Consider the following 15,383-nt stretch of genomic DNA (forward strand, 5'->3'; position numbering starts at 1 on the left):
TAGCTCTCATCCTATTGGCTGATTTCAAAATTTCAGCCAATAGGAATGCAAGGTACCCCAATATAAATGGGGTACCTTGCATTCAATCTTCAGTGTGCGGCGGCGACCGCATGAAGAGGATCCTCCACTTGTAAAATAGTATATTAAATATTTGCAATGTGATGTAGCTACCTTTAACCCCTTAAAGGGACATTAAACACTTTGAGATGGTAATATAAAATGATAAATTGTATATATAAAACAACTCTGCAATATACTTTCATTATTTATTTTGTCCTCTTTGCATGTAATTCCATTCTGAAATTGTGAGCTTTTCGGTTCCTGTTAGAAATGGAAGTGCAGAACACTGTCAAATCCAGCACAACCATTGGCTGCACACTCTAGTGACCTATGTATAACTGTCCCTAATTGGCCACAGCAGAGAAGGTAACACAAGTTACAACATGGCAGCTCCCAGTATTTTATATACACTAAAACTTTACACTTATTTTTTCCCTTTTTAAACAACTAATGAAACTTTAAAAAATACATCTATATATTAGTCATGGACTAATCTTTTCTTTGAATGCATCATTCTATCTAGCATGTATTTAGTGTTTAATGTCCCTTTTATGACCACATCACTTTTCCATTTTCTGTCCGTTTGGGACCAAGGCTATTTTTACATTTCTGTGGTGTTTGTGTTTATCTGTAATTTTCCTCTTACTCATTTACTGTACCCACACATATTATATACCGTTTTTCTCAACATTAAATGGACTTTCTAAAGATACCATTATTTTCATCATATCTTATAATTTACTATAAAAAAAATTATAAAATATGAGGAAAAAATGGAAAAACACACACTTTTTCTAACTTTGACCCCCAAAATCTGTTACACATCTACAACCACCAAAAAACACCCATGCTAAATAGTTTCTAAATTTGGTCCTGAGTTTAGAAATACTCAATGTTTACATGTTCTTTGCTTTTTTTGCAAGTTATAGGGCCATAAATACAAGTAGCGCTTTGCTATTTCCAAACCATTTTTTTTTTCAAAATTAGCGCTAGTTACATTAGAACACTAATATCTTTCAGGAATCTCTGAATATCCATTGACATGTACATATTTTTTTTAGTAGACATCCCAAAGTATTGATCTAGGCCCATTTTGGTATATTTCATGCCACCATTTCACCGCCAAATGCGATCAAATACAAAAAATCGTTCACTTTTTCACAAATTTTTTCGCAAACTTTTGGTTTCTCACTGAAATTATTTACAAACAGCTTGTGCAATTATGGCATAAATGGTTGTAAATTCTTCTCTGGGATCCCCTTTGTTCAGAAATAGCAGACATATATGGCTTTGGCGTTGCTTTTTAGTAATTAGAAGGCCGCTAAATGTCACTGCGCACTACATGTGTATTATGCCCAGCAGTGAAGGGGTTAATTAGGGAGCATGTAGGGAGCTTTTTGGGGTAATTTTAGCTTTAGTGTAGTAGACAACCCCAAGTATTGATCTAGGCCAATTTTGGTATATTTCATGCCACCATTTCACCGCCAAATGCGATCAAATTAAAAAAAACTGCAGGGGTTAATTAGGGAGCTTGTAGGGTTAATTTTAGCTTTAGTGTAGTGTAGTAGACAACCCAAAGTATTGATCTAGGCCCATTTTGGTATATTTCATGCCACCATTTCACCGCCAAATGCGATCAAATAAAAAAAAAACATTCCCTTTTTCACAAACTTTAGGTTTCTCTCTGAAATTATTTACAAACAGCTTGTGCAATTATGGCACAAATGGTTGTAAATGCTTCTCTGGGATCCCCTTTGTTCAGAAATAGCAGACATATATGGCTTTGGCATTGCTTTTTGGTAATTAGAAGGCCGCCAAATGCCGCTGCGCATCACACGTGTATTATGGCTAGCAGTGAAGGGGTTAATTATGTAGCTTGTAGGGAGCTTGCAGGGTTACTTTTAGCTTTAGTGTAGAGCTCAGCCTCCCACCTGAAACATCAGACCCCCTGATCCCTCCCAAACTGCTCTCTTCCCTCCCCCACCCCACAATTGTCCCCGCCATCTTCAGTACTGGCAGAAACTCTGCCAGTACTAAAATAAAAGCTATATTTGGGCTTTTTTTATTTTTTTTAGCATATTTACATATGCTGTTGTGTAGGATTCCCCCCTTAGCCCCCAACCTCACTGATCCCCCACCACACAGCTCTCTAACCCTCCCCCTCTGCCTTAATGGGCGCCATCTTGGGTACTGGCAGCTGTCTGCCAGTACCCAGTTTAGTAAAAAAAAAGTATGTTGTTTTTTTTTTAAATTGCCCTTTTCTGTAGTGTAGCTTCCCCACCCCCCAAGACCAACCCCCCACCCCTTCCAGATCCCTTAGATGCTTATTTCAATTTTCAAATAACTTTTTTTTTTGCACTTTTATCAACTTTGTTTTTCTGTAGTGTAGCGGTTCCCTCCCGCTCCCGCCCTGTGCACGTGCCCGCCCGCCGCCCCCGTCTGTCCCGGCCCCAATCCCGCCCCCCTCCACTCCACTCGGCCCATCGATGGCCGCCCACCTGCCTCCCAGACTGGCTCCCACCCACCAACGATACCGGCCATCGATGTCCGGTGCAGAGAAGGCCACAGAGTGGCTCTCTCTGCATCGGATGGCCAAGGGGGGTTATTGCAAGATGCCTCGATATCGAGGCATCACTGCAATAACCGGAAAGCAGCTGGAAGCGAGCAGGATCGCTTCCAGCTGCTTTCCAGACCAAGGACGTACGCCATACGTTCTCGGTCATTAACTGTATTTTTTTTGAGGACGTATGGCGTACGTCCTTGGTCGTTAAGGGGTTAAAGATTTGTTTCATTGATCCCAAAGTGAAGGAAGTAATGTTCCCTCTGTACAATTGGTTTCCCCTTAATGTGTTCCTAATGACTTGTTATACCAGCTGCAGAGTAGAAATTGTATGCAAAACGGTTCCTTTATGTTTCTTTTTTGTAATTGAAATAACTGAATTTGCACTTTAAAACCACAACCCATCAAAATGTGCTAAGCTTGCGCAGAGCTCAGACATCCTTCTCTTATCACTCAACTGCTTCCCTTTTTTAGCTCTCCCTGTATACAATACTTACAAAGAAGAATTAAAAATGAACATTTTAGAATTGTATCTCTCCCACCAATGTTCCCTATAATTTTTTTGACATGTGCACTTTTTGGTCAAGTGTCTAAAATGTGTGCACACTTTATTCTTGAGTGTTGTCAAACTTGAAAAGTTGTAAAGTTAGTAAATATATATACAACCACACACACAAAAACACTCACTCACGACATTGTGGGGGAACGGGAACCTTATCACACATCTGGTGGTCATGTCCATTGCTACAAACATATTGGAAAGATATCACTAAATGCATAAATGCGTCCACAGCAAAGATATCAGCACTGCTGTGTAGCGCAAAGGTGACAGAGTATGACTGCTGTACTCCAAATAAGCATAAGAAACCAGAAGGTCACCAGCGCTATAAAACGAAAAATCTTTATTCAGGAATCATATATAAACAGCGACGTTTCGGGGACATTAACCCCTTAATCATGCTATTGACACTAGCCATTTGAAAAACTTTTATACCATCAAACTTTGGCGCCAAACTGACATCACACTGTCCTATGGCTACACCTAGTGGTGGCTAAAAAAATAGGTATACATTTACGTTAATACTAATCTAGTGTACAATATTTAAAAGCACAAGAAATCCAAAAAGACAGTAAGGTAGAAAATTCACAATAAATTTTCAATACATTTTGTAGCATAGCACCTGTAAGCAAACATATAGTAGGAAATATTGCAAGAAAATTAATGACAAACGTATAGAGTACTTATCCATAATTGTATATGTAGTATCCAATTTCTTGTTAAAGTCACTATGATTGTTGACCACATACTAATAGTAGGGACCTGTTAGATAAGGAAAAGAATATACTGTAATTAATAAAGGCTATAAATAGATATACATATATAAACCTAGAAAAAACATGCTAGATCAAAATCCCTATTTAAACCTTTAGGGACTAGGGTGTCAAAATGGTGAATCCACCACATCTCACGTTGCTTAAGCAGATTTTCACTATTGCTGCCATTCCTAGGTTTGTTGTATCTGTTCCACAATCTGCCATCTCAGCTGACTGATGGCATGTCCTTTTTCCAAAAAATGTTTGGACAAAGGAGCTTCAATATTTTTAGTCCTTATATTAGAACGGTGCTGGCTGTAATTTATCTGATTAAGTGTCCGTGCTCCCTGATTTATTTGGGGGAGACCACCCAAAGGATTAGGGAGAGGTTAAGCCAGCACCGTTCTAATATAAGGACTAAGAATATTGAAGCTCCTTTGTCCAAACATTTTTTGGAAAAAGGACATGCCATCAGTCAGTTGAGATGGCAGATTGTGGAACAGATACAACAAACCTAGGAATGGCAGCAATAGGGAAAATCTGCTTAAGCAACGTGAAATGTGGTGGATTCACCATTTTGACACCCTAGTCCCTAAAGGTTTAAATAGGGATTTTGATCTAGCATGTTTTTTCTAGGTTTATATATGTATATCTATTTATAGCCTTTATTAATTACAGTATATTCTTTTCCTTATCTAACAGGTCCCTACTATTAGTATGTGGTCAACAATCAGAGGCCTAGATTTGGAGTTTGGCGTTAGCCGTGAAAACCAGCGTTAGAGGCTCCTAACGCTGGTTTTAGGCTACCTCCGGTATTTGGAGTCACTCAAAATAGGGTCTAACGCTCACTTTTCAGCTGAGACTTTTCCATACCGCAGATCCCCTTACGTAAATTGCGTATCCTATCTTTTCAATGGGATTTTTCTAACTCCGGTATTTAGAGTCGTGTCTGAAGTGAGCGTTAGAACTCTAAAGACAAAACTCCAGCCGCAGGAAAAAAGTCAGTAGTTAAGAGCTTTCTGTGCTAACGCCGGTTTATAAAGCTCTTAACTACTGTGCTCTAAAGTACACTAACACCCATAAACTACCTATGTACCCCTAAACCGAGGTCCCCCCACATCGCCGACACTCGATTACATTTTTTTAACCCCTAACCTGCCGACCGCCACCTACGTTATACTTATGTACCCCTAATCTGCTGCCCCTAACACCGCCGACCCCTATATTATATTTATTAACCCCTAACCTGCCCCCCACAACGTCGCAGCCAGCTACCTACAATAATTAACCCCTAATCTGCCGACCGCAAAGCGCCGCCACCTACGTTATACTTATGTAACCCTAATCTGCTGCCCCTAATAACGCCGACCCCTATATTATATTTATTAACCCCTAATCTGCCCCCCACAACGTCGCCTCCACCTGCCTACACTTATTAACCCCTAATCTGCCGAGCGGACCGCACCGCTATTATAATAAAGTTATTAACCCCTAATCCGCCTCACTAACCCTATAATAAATAGTATTAACCCCTAATCTGCCCTCCCTAACATCGCCGACACCTAACTTCAAACATTAACCCCTAATCTGCCGACTGGAGCTCACCGCTATTCTAATAAATGTATTAACCCCTAAAGCTAAGTCTAACCCTAACACTAACACCCCCCTAAATTAAATATACTTTAAATCCAATGAAATTAATTAACTCTTATTAAATAAATTATTCCTATTTAAAGCTAAATACTTACCTGTAAAATAAATCCTAATATAGCTACAATATAAATTATAATTATATTATAGCTATTTTAGGATTAATATTTATTTTACAGGTAACTTTGTATTTATTTTAACCAGGTACAATAGCTATTAAATAGTTAAGAACTATTTAATAGCTAAAATAGTTAAAATAATTACAAAATTACCTGTAAAATAAATCCTAACCTAAGTTACAATTAAACCTAACACTACACTATCAATAAATTAATTAAATAAACTACCTACAATTACCTACAATTAACCTAACACTACACTATCAATAAATTAATTAAATACAATTCCTACAAATAAATACAATTAAATAAAGTAGCTAAAGTACAAAAAATAAAAAAGAACTAAGTTACAAAAAATAAAAAAATATTTACAAACATAAGAAAAATATTGCAACCATTTTAAACTAATTACACCTACTCTAAGCCCCCTAATAAAATAACAAAGCCCCCCAAAATAAAAAAATGCCCTACCCTATTCTAAATTACTAAAGTTCAAAGCTCTTTTACCTTACCAGCCCTGAACAGGGCCCTTTGCGGGGCATGCCCCAAGAAGTTCAGCTCTTTTGCCTGTAAAAAAAAACATACAATACCCAAGCCCCCCAACATTACAACCCACCACCCACATACCCCTAATCTAACCCAAACCCCCCTTAAATAAACCTAACACTAAGCCCCTGAAGAACAGCCAATAGAATGCGAGCTCAATCTGATTGGCTGATTGGATCAGCCAATCGGATTGAACTTGATTCTGATTGGCTGATTCCATCAGCCAATCAGAATATTCCTACCTTAATTCCGATTGGCTGATAGAATCCTATCAGCCAATCGGAATTCGAGGGACGCCATCTTGGATGACGTCATTTAAAGGAACCGTCATTCGTCGTTCAATCGTCGGCCAGGATGGATGTTCCGCGTCGGAGGTCTTCAGGATCCTGCCGCTCCGCTCCGGATGGATGACCATAGAAGATCCCGCTTGGATGAAGACTTCAATCGGATGGAAGACCTCTTCTGCCCCGCTTGGATGAAGACTTCAGCCGGATCATGGACCTCTTCAGCCCCCCGCTTGGGCTTGGATCAGGACATCGGAGGAGCTCTTCTGGACAGATCGGTGAACCCGGTGAGGTGAAGACAAGGTAGGAAGATCTTCAGGGGCTTAGTGTTAGATTTATTTAAGGGGGGTTTGGGTTAGATTAGGGGTATGTGGGTGGTGGGTTGTAATGTTGGGGGGCTTGGGTATTGTATGTTTTTTTTTACAGGCAAAAGAGCTGAACTTCTTGGGGCATGCCCCGCAAAGGGCCCTGTTCAGGGCTGGTAAGGTAAAAGAGCTTTGAACTTTAGTAATTTAGAATAGGGTAGGGCATTTTTTTATTTTGGGGGGCTTTGTTATTTTATTAGGGGGCTTAGAGTAGGTGTAATTAGTTTAAAATTGTTGTAATATTTTTCTTATGTTTGTAAATATTTTTTTATTTTTTGTAACTTAGTTCTTTTTTATTTTTTGTACTTTAGCAAGTTTATTTAATTGTATTTATTTGTAGGAATTGTATTTAATTAATTTATTGATAGTGTAGTGTTAGGTTAATTGTAGGTAATTGTAGGTAGTTTATTTAATTAATTTATTGATAGTGTAGTGTTAGGTTTAATTGTAACTTAGGTTAGGATTTATTTTACAGGTAATTTTGTAATTATTTTAACTATTTTAGCTATTAAATAGTTCTTAACTATTTAATAGCTATTGTACCTGGTTAAAATAAATACAAAGTTACCTGTAAAATAAATATTAATCCTAAAATAGCTATAATATAATTATAATTTATATTGTAGCTATATTAGGATTGATTTTACAGGTAAGTATTTAGCTTTAAATAGGAATAATTTATTTAATAAGAGTTAATTAATTTCGTTAGATTTAAATTATATTTAACTTAGGGGGGTGTTAGTGTTAGGGTTAGACTTAGCTTTAGGGGTTAATACATTTATTAGAATAGCGGTGAGCTCCAGTCGGCAGATTAGAGGTTAATGTTTGAAGTTAGGTGTCGGCGATGTTAGGGAGGGCAGATTAGGGGTTAATACTATTTATTATCGGGTTAGTGAGGCGGATTAGGGGTTAATAACTTTATTATAATAGCGGTGCGGTCCGCTCGGCAGATTAGGGGTTAATAAGTGTAGGCAGGTGGAGGCGACGTTGTGGGGGGCAGATTAGGGGTTAATAAATATAATATTGGGGTCGGCGATGTTAGGGCAGCAGATTAGGGGTACATAGGGATAATGTAAGTAGCGGCGGTTTATGGAGCGGCAGATTAGGGGTTAATAATAATATGCAGGGGTCAGCGATAGCGGGGGCGGCAGAATAGGGGTTAATAAGTGTAAGGTTAGGGGTGTTTAGACTCGGGGTACATGTTAGAGGGCTAGGTGCAGACGTAGGAAGTGTTTCCCCATAGCAAACATTGGGGCTGCGTTAGGAGCTGAACACGGCTTTTTTGCAGGTGTTAGGTTTTTTTTCAGCTCAAACAGCTCCATTGTTTCCTATGGGGGAATCGTGCACGAGTACGTTTTTGAGGCTGGCCGCTTGCGTAAGCAACTCTGGTATCGAGAGTTGAAGCTGCGTTAAATATGCTCTACGCTCCTTTTTTGGAGCCTAACGCAGCCTTTATGTGGACTCTCAATACCAGAGTTATTTTTATGGTGCGGCCAGAAAAAAGCTGGCGTTAGCTACGCGGGTCGTTACCGACAAAACTCCAAATCTAGGCCAGAGTGACTTTAACAAGAAATTGGATACTACATAAACAATTATGGATAAGTACTCTATACGTTTGTCATTAATTTTCTTGCAATATTTCCTACTATATGTTTGCTTACAGGTGCTATGCTACAAAATGTATTGAAAATGTATTGTGAATTTTCTACCTTACTGTCTTTTTGGATTTCTTGTGCTTTTAAATATTGTACACTAGATTAGTATTAACGTAAATGTATACCTATTTTTTTAGTCACCACTAGGTGTAGCCATAGGACAGTGTGATGTCAGTTTGGCGCCAAAGTTTGATGGTATAAAAGTTTTTCAAATTGCTAGTGTCAATAGCATGATTAAGGGGTTAATGTCCCCGAAACGTCGCTGTTTATATATGATTCCTGAATAAAGATTTTTCGTTTTATAGCACTGGTGACCTTCTGGTTTCTTATACTAAATGCATAAATGCCACACTAGGACTTAATATTACACTTTACCCTTGTATAGTTCTGTTGCATGACACTCCCCCTATTTCCTGTATATAATATAGACAGTTATTCCGCTGTCTCCTCAACTGTGCTAAACGCCTAATACCTAGATTCTGGAAGTCCACACATACCCCTAATTTTCCCATGTGGGTGAGAGAGGTGGATCACATCTTATCTTTAAAAAGAATACATTACACCTTTAAGGCTGTGACACACTGCAAGCGGTGCGGCACGCAGCGTGTAGATGCGACTGTGCGCGCTCAGTGTGTCCTGCCTTTTCATCTATGAGCACTCTTCTGCGTCAGGTCGCATAGATGAGCACTCAGAGATTAAATATCTGAACTTCAGAAGCGATGCGATGCGAAGTGAAGCAGCTGCTTTTCCTCGCGCCGCATTGCTTGCAGTGTGTCACAGCCTTTATAGGTAAGTAAGATTTCATTGCAGGCATTCTCTATATTTGGGAACAAAGGAAGGCTTGATTATGGTATGTCGTCCCAATATTGCCAAACCTAAATTTGTGAAATACTATGTTACTCTCCCTAGAACATGTAGTGGTAAAGAACTCAATGCCTATTTCTGTATTAATCGATGTCGTAAACTGTAAACCCTTCTTTATATTTGTGGCTTCCCTAGGAACTCAGGGACAGACTGCTCTTTTATACCAGCATCATACTTATCTTTGAATTGATCTCTGCTGTACTAAATGTTGACACTCATTATTGTAACAAAGTATCCTAATTCGGTGTCACTTCTGCTGTTACGATGAAAATCAAATATATAATTTTATTCTCTGTACACTTGTTTGAAAAACTTAAAAAAAATAGTTGATTTAAAAAAACAAAAACAAAAAAACACTCAAACACAAACACTAACATGCACAAAAAGACACTCACATAAACACTAACACACACAGAAAGACTCACTCACACAGAAACAATCCCTTACACACATTTACACATGCAGAAACACACACTCTCACACACAGAGAAACAGTCACACACAAAGAAACATTCACTCACACAGAAACACCCACTTACACACACAGCGAAACACTAACAGAACCATTCACTTACTCACTCTCAGAAACATTCACATACACAGAAAAACTGACCGAAAAATTTGCAGAATCACACATACAGAAACACTCACAGAAACACTGACACACAGAAATACCCACTCTGACACACAAAGAAACACCCACAGAAACACTTACTCACAGAAACACACACAGAGAAACAGTCACACACAAAGAAACATTCACTCACACAGAAACACCCACTTACACACACAGCGAAACACTAACAGAACCTTTCACTTACTCACTCTCAGAAACATTCACATACACAGAAAAACTGACCGAAAAATTAGCAGAATCACACATACAGAAACACTCACAGAAACACTGACACACAGAAATACCCACTCTGACACACAAAGAAACACCCACAGAAACACTTACTCACAGAAACACACACAGAGAAACAGTCACACACAAAGAAACATTCACTCACACAGAAACACACACAGCAAAACACTAACAGAACCATTCACTTACTCATTCTCAGAAACATTCACATACACAGAAAAACTGACCGAAAAATTCGCAGAATCACACATACAGAAACACTCACAGAAACACTGACACACAGAAATACCCACTCTGACACACAAAGAAACACCCACAGAAACACTTACTCACAGAAACACACACAGAGAAACTCAAATACAGCAAAACACTCAGTCACTTACACACAGAACTATATACTGTCGCACACAGAGAAACATACAGAGAAACACTGAGACAAATGCAGACACTCACACAGACACACATCGAAACACAAACACTCACACACAGAAACACACACAAACAGAAACACTCACTCACACAGAAAATTTCACCCAAATACTCATACATACACACAAACTCACACAGAAGCAATGCCTCACAGAGTTTTACACATAGAAACACTTACACCTGCAAAAACACCCACTCTCAGACACAGAGAAACACTGACAGAAACACTCACACACAAAGAAACACACACACACACACATAGAAACACTCACACACAGCAACACCCACTCACACATAGAAATGCTAAACCACTCACAGACACACACTCACATAAACACTCACTCACATATACAAACACTGATAGAAACATTCACACACACACAGAAACTGACACAAACATTCACATAAACACACACATATAGAAACACTGACTGAAACACTCACTCACAGAAACACTCTGACACATAGAAACACCCACTCTCACACACAGAAAAACACTGACAGAGACACTCATTCACAAAAATACAAAAAGAAACTCACACACAGCAAAACACTGTCAGAAACCCTCAAACACAAACACCCACTATCACACAGATAAATATTTATTACACAGAGAAACACTGAGTGAAATACACACACAGAAACACTTTCTCACACACACACAAATACTCACAAACAGACACACACCACATAGACACACGCAGAAACACAAACACTCATACACATAGAAACACAAACACTCTTGAACACAGACAAAAACATCCTCACACACACAAACTGTCTCACACATAAATACTCTAACACACAAACTCACACACAGACACTCTCTCTCTCACACACACACACACATGCATACACACAAACACACACATAAACACACACACAAATATGCTAACATTCAAACACGCTCGCATACAAACAATCTCACATAAACTCTTATACACAAACAATCTCATATACAAACACTCTCACACACTAGGACTCTCACACAAACAAACACTCACACAGAAACAAAAACACTCACAAAAACTCTCACAGAAATACTCACACACAGAGACACACACACAGAAATTAACATGGAAACTCTCACAAACACATGCAGAAACACTCTCTCACACACACACACAAACAGAAACACTCATACACAAAAACACCCAATCACATACACACAAACACTTAAATACACAGAAAAACTTACACAAACACACACACAGAAATGGTCACTCAGACACTCACACAGAAACCCTCACTCACATACACGCACTCACACAGATCCCCTCACTCACGCACATAGAAACCCTCACTCACATAAACTTTGGGGCATATGTATCAAGGTCTGGTGGACCTGATCCGACACTGCGGATCAGGTCCGCCAGACCTTACTGAATACAGCGAGCAATACGCTCGCCGTATTCAGCATTGCACCAGCAGCTCACAAGAGCTGCTGGTGCAATGCCGCTCCCTGCAGACACGCGGCCAATGGGCCGCCAGCAGGGGTGTGTCAATCAACCCGATCGTACTCGATTGGGTTAATTTCCGGCGATGTCTGTCCGCCTGCTCAGAGCAGGAGGACAGGTTATGGAGCGGCGGTCTTTGTGACCGCTGCTTGATAACTGCAGTTTGCTTGTGTATAATTCTATTTGTTAACATCTTTTTATTAATAATGCACTGTGCATAATTGTTTGCATAATACATCATTCCTTTATTAAGTGTTTGCTTTTGTCTAATATTTGAACCACGTTACTGAAAGAAACTGGTGGTATTTATACTGCGATTTTAGGTTATTTTTTGCTAAATTGTATTTTGGGATTTAATTTTTTAGTCTTGGTTTTCCTTAAGATTTCCCATATAATAAATCTTAAGTGGTGGCAGCTTAGCGATAGTTTAGTGTGGGTGGCATTAAAGGGGAGTTTTGGGCATTTTTTCTAAGTCTAGGACAGACTGGAGAGTGTTGTTAAACCTTGCACCCACTGAACTAAGTCACAGACTGGCTAGACTGTGACAGATTGGTCTGTGCCAAATATATATATACCAAAGTAGAGAAAGAGTACTCCAAAGGAATTTCATCAAAAGAAGTATTCACTTTATTTGTGAAGTTTTCGGATCAATAAGCTCCATCCTCAGACTTGGAGGCCGAATTATCAAAGGTCTTGCGGACCTGATCCGACAGTGCAATACGCTCTCCGTATTCAGCACTGCACCAGCAGCTCACAAGACTTTAGAGCTTTGGTTAACTGTTATTCTCGAATAAAAAGTGTCACAAAAAACATCAAAAATACATTTAAAAGTACAGTTACACTCATAATAACACTGATATAAATAAAAATTTTGAAAAAAGTTTTTAGTTTGTTTTTAGTTATAGCTATTTTAGGGGGATATCTGTGTGTGCAGGTGACTATTACTGTGCATAATTATTAGGCAACTTAACAAAAAACAAATAAATACCCATTTCAATTATTTATTTCTACCAGTGAAACCAATATAACATCTCAACATTCACAAATATACATTTCTGACATTCAAAAACAAAACAAAAACAAATCAGTGACCAATATAGCCACCTTTCTTTGCAAGGACACTCAAAAGCCTGCCATCCATGGATTCTGTCAGTGTTTTGATCTGTTCACCATCAACATTGCGTGCAGCAGCAACCACAGCCTCCCAGACACTGTTCAGAGAGGTGTACTGTTTTCCCTCCTTGTAAATCTCACATTTGATGATGGACCACAGGTTCTCAATGGGGTTCAGATCAGGTGAACAAGGAGGCCATGTCATTAGATTTTCATCTTTTATACCCTTTCTTGCCAGCCACGCTGTGGAGTACTTGGACGCGTGTGATGGAGCATTGTCCTGCATGAAAATCATGTTTTTCTTGAAGGATGCAGACTTCTTCCTGTACCACTGCTTGAAGAAGGTGTCTTCCAGAAACTGGCAGTAGGACTGGGAGTTGAGCTTGACTCCATCCTCAACCCGAAAAGGCCCCACAAGCTCATCTTTGATGATACCAGCCCAAACCAGTACTCCACCTCCACCTTGCTGGCGTCTGAGTCGGACTGGAGCTCTCTGCCCTTTACCAATCCAGCCACGGGCCCATCCATCTGGCCCATCAAGACTCACTCTCATTTCATCAGTCCATAAAACCTTAGAAAAATCAGTCTTGAGATATTTCTTGGCCCAGTCTTGACGTTTCAGCTTGTGTGTCTTGTTCAGTGGTGGTCGTCTTTCAGCCTTTCTTACCTTGGCCATGTCTCTGAGTATTGCACACCTTGTGCTTTTGGGCACTCCAGTGATGTTGCAGCTCTGAAATATGGCCAAACTGGTGGCAAGTGGCATCTTGGCAGCTGCATGCTTGACTTTTCTCAGTTCATGGGCAGTTATTTTGCGCCTTGGTTTTTCCACACGCTTCTTGCGACCCTGTTGACTATTTTGAATGAAACGCTTGATTGTTCGATGATCACGCTTCAGAAGCTTTGCCATTTTAAGAGTGCTGCATCCCTCTGCAAGATATCTCACTATTTTTGACTTTTCTGAGCCTGTCAAGTCCTTCTTTTGACCCATTTTGCCAAAGGAAAGGAAGTTGCCTAATAATTATGCACACCTGATATAGGGTGTTGATGTCATTAGACCACACCCCTTCTCATTACAGAGATGCACATCACCTAATATGCTTATTTGGTAGTAGGCTTTCGAGCCTATACAGCTTGGAGTAAGACAACATGCATAAAGAGGATGATGTGGTCAAAATACTCATTTGCCTAATAATTCTGCACTCCCTCTATAGGTATAGATATGTATTTTACATGAACAGGATTATATATATATATATATATATATATATATATATATATATATATATATATTTAATAATAAAAAGTACATTTTTGTCTATCAGCTAAATTACGAGTTTGGCGTTATGAGTGAAAAAGCAGCGTTATGGCTCATAACGCTTCATTTTCCCTAATGCTGTCATATAGGTGCACCACACACCTTTTAGCCTGTCACGCAATGTCAGTACCGCACTTTTAAAAAAGTCCTTTTTCAATGGGACTCCCATAGCGATGGTATTACGAGTTTGCCTGGGAGGACAAAAAGTGAGCAGTACACTCGATGACCACAAGATCCGTAATGCCATCTAAAGTCAGTAGTTATGAGTTTTACGTTACAAAGCTGTACCATAAAACTCAGAACTAAAGTGTTAAAAAGTACACTAACACCCATAAACTACCTATTAACCCCTAAACCGAGGCCCTCCCACATCGCAAACACTATAATAAATTTATTAACCCCTACTCTGACACATTTTTTATCCTTTACATGAAAATTGCATTAGAAAACATAAATTCTGCCAAACCCTTCTTTTGGGTAATTATGCAGTCGAATCATCGAGTTCTAAAGTTCTAGGTAGAACTATGATGGCGCCCTGCATGCGCATTTACATTTACTTGTGTCAATGCATGCGCATATCAGCCTTCTCACTTCCAGCGCCATCATCACCTTGCCGGATGACGACGAAGAGGGGAGTAACGTGGGAGAGGCGTTGTAGACAGAGGGTCGACGAGGAATGTTTAAATGTGACTATAGCCCCCTAGACTGACAAGCAGTAGCAGGGATGTTGAAACGGCAGCTCTCTCATTACAGCAGTTACTAGGTGCACTTGTAAATCTGGAGT

This window comes from Bombina bombina, chromosome 5 (assembly GCF_027579735.1).
Source record: "Bombina bombina isolate aBomBom1 chromosome 5, aBomBom1.pri, whole genome shotgun sequence".
Classification (NCBI taxonomy): domain Eukaryota; kingdom Metazoa; phylum Chordata; class Amphibia; order Anura; family Bombinatoridae; genus Bombina; species Bombina bombina.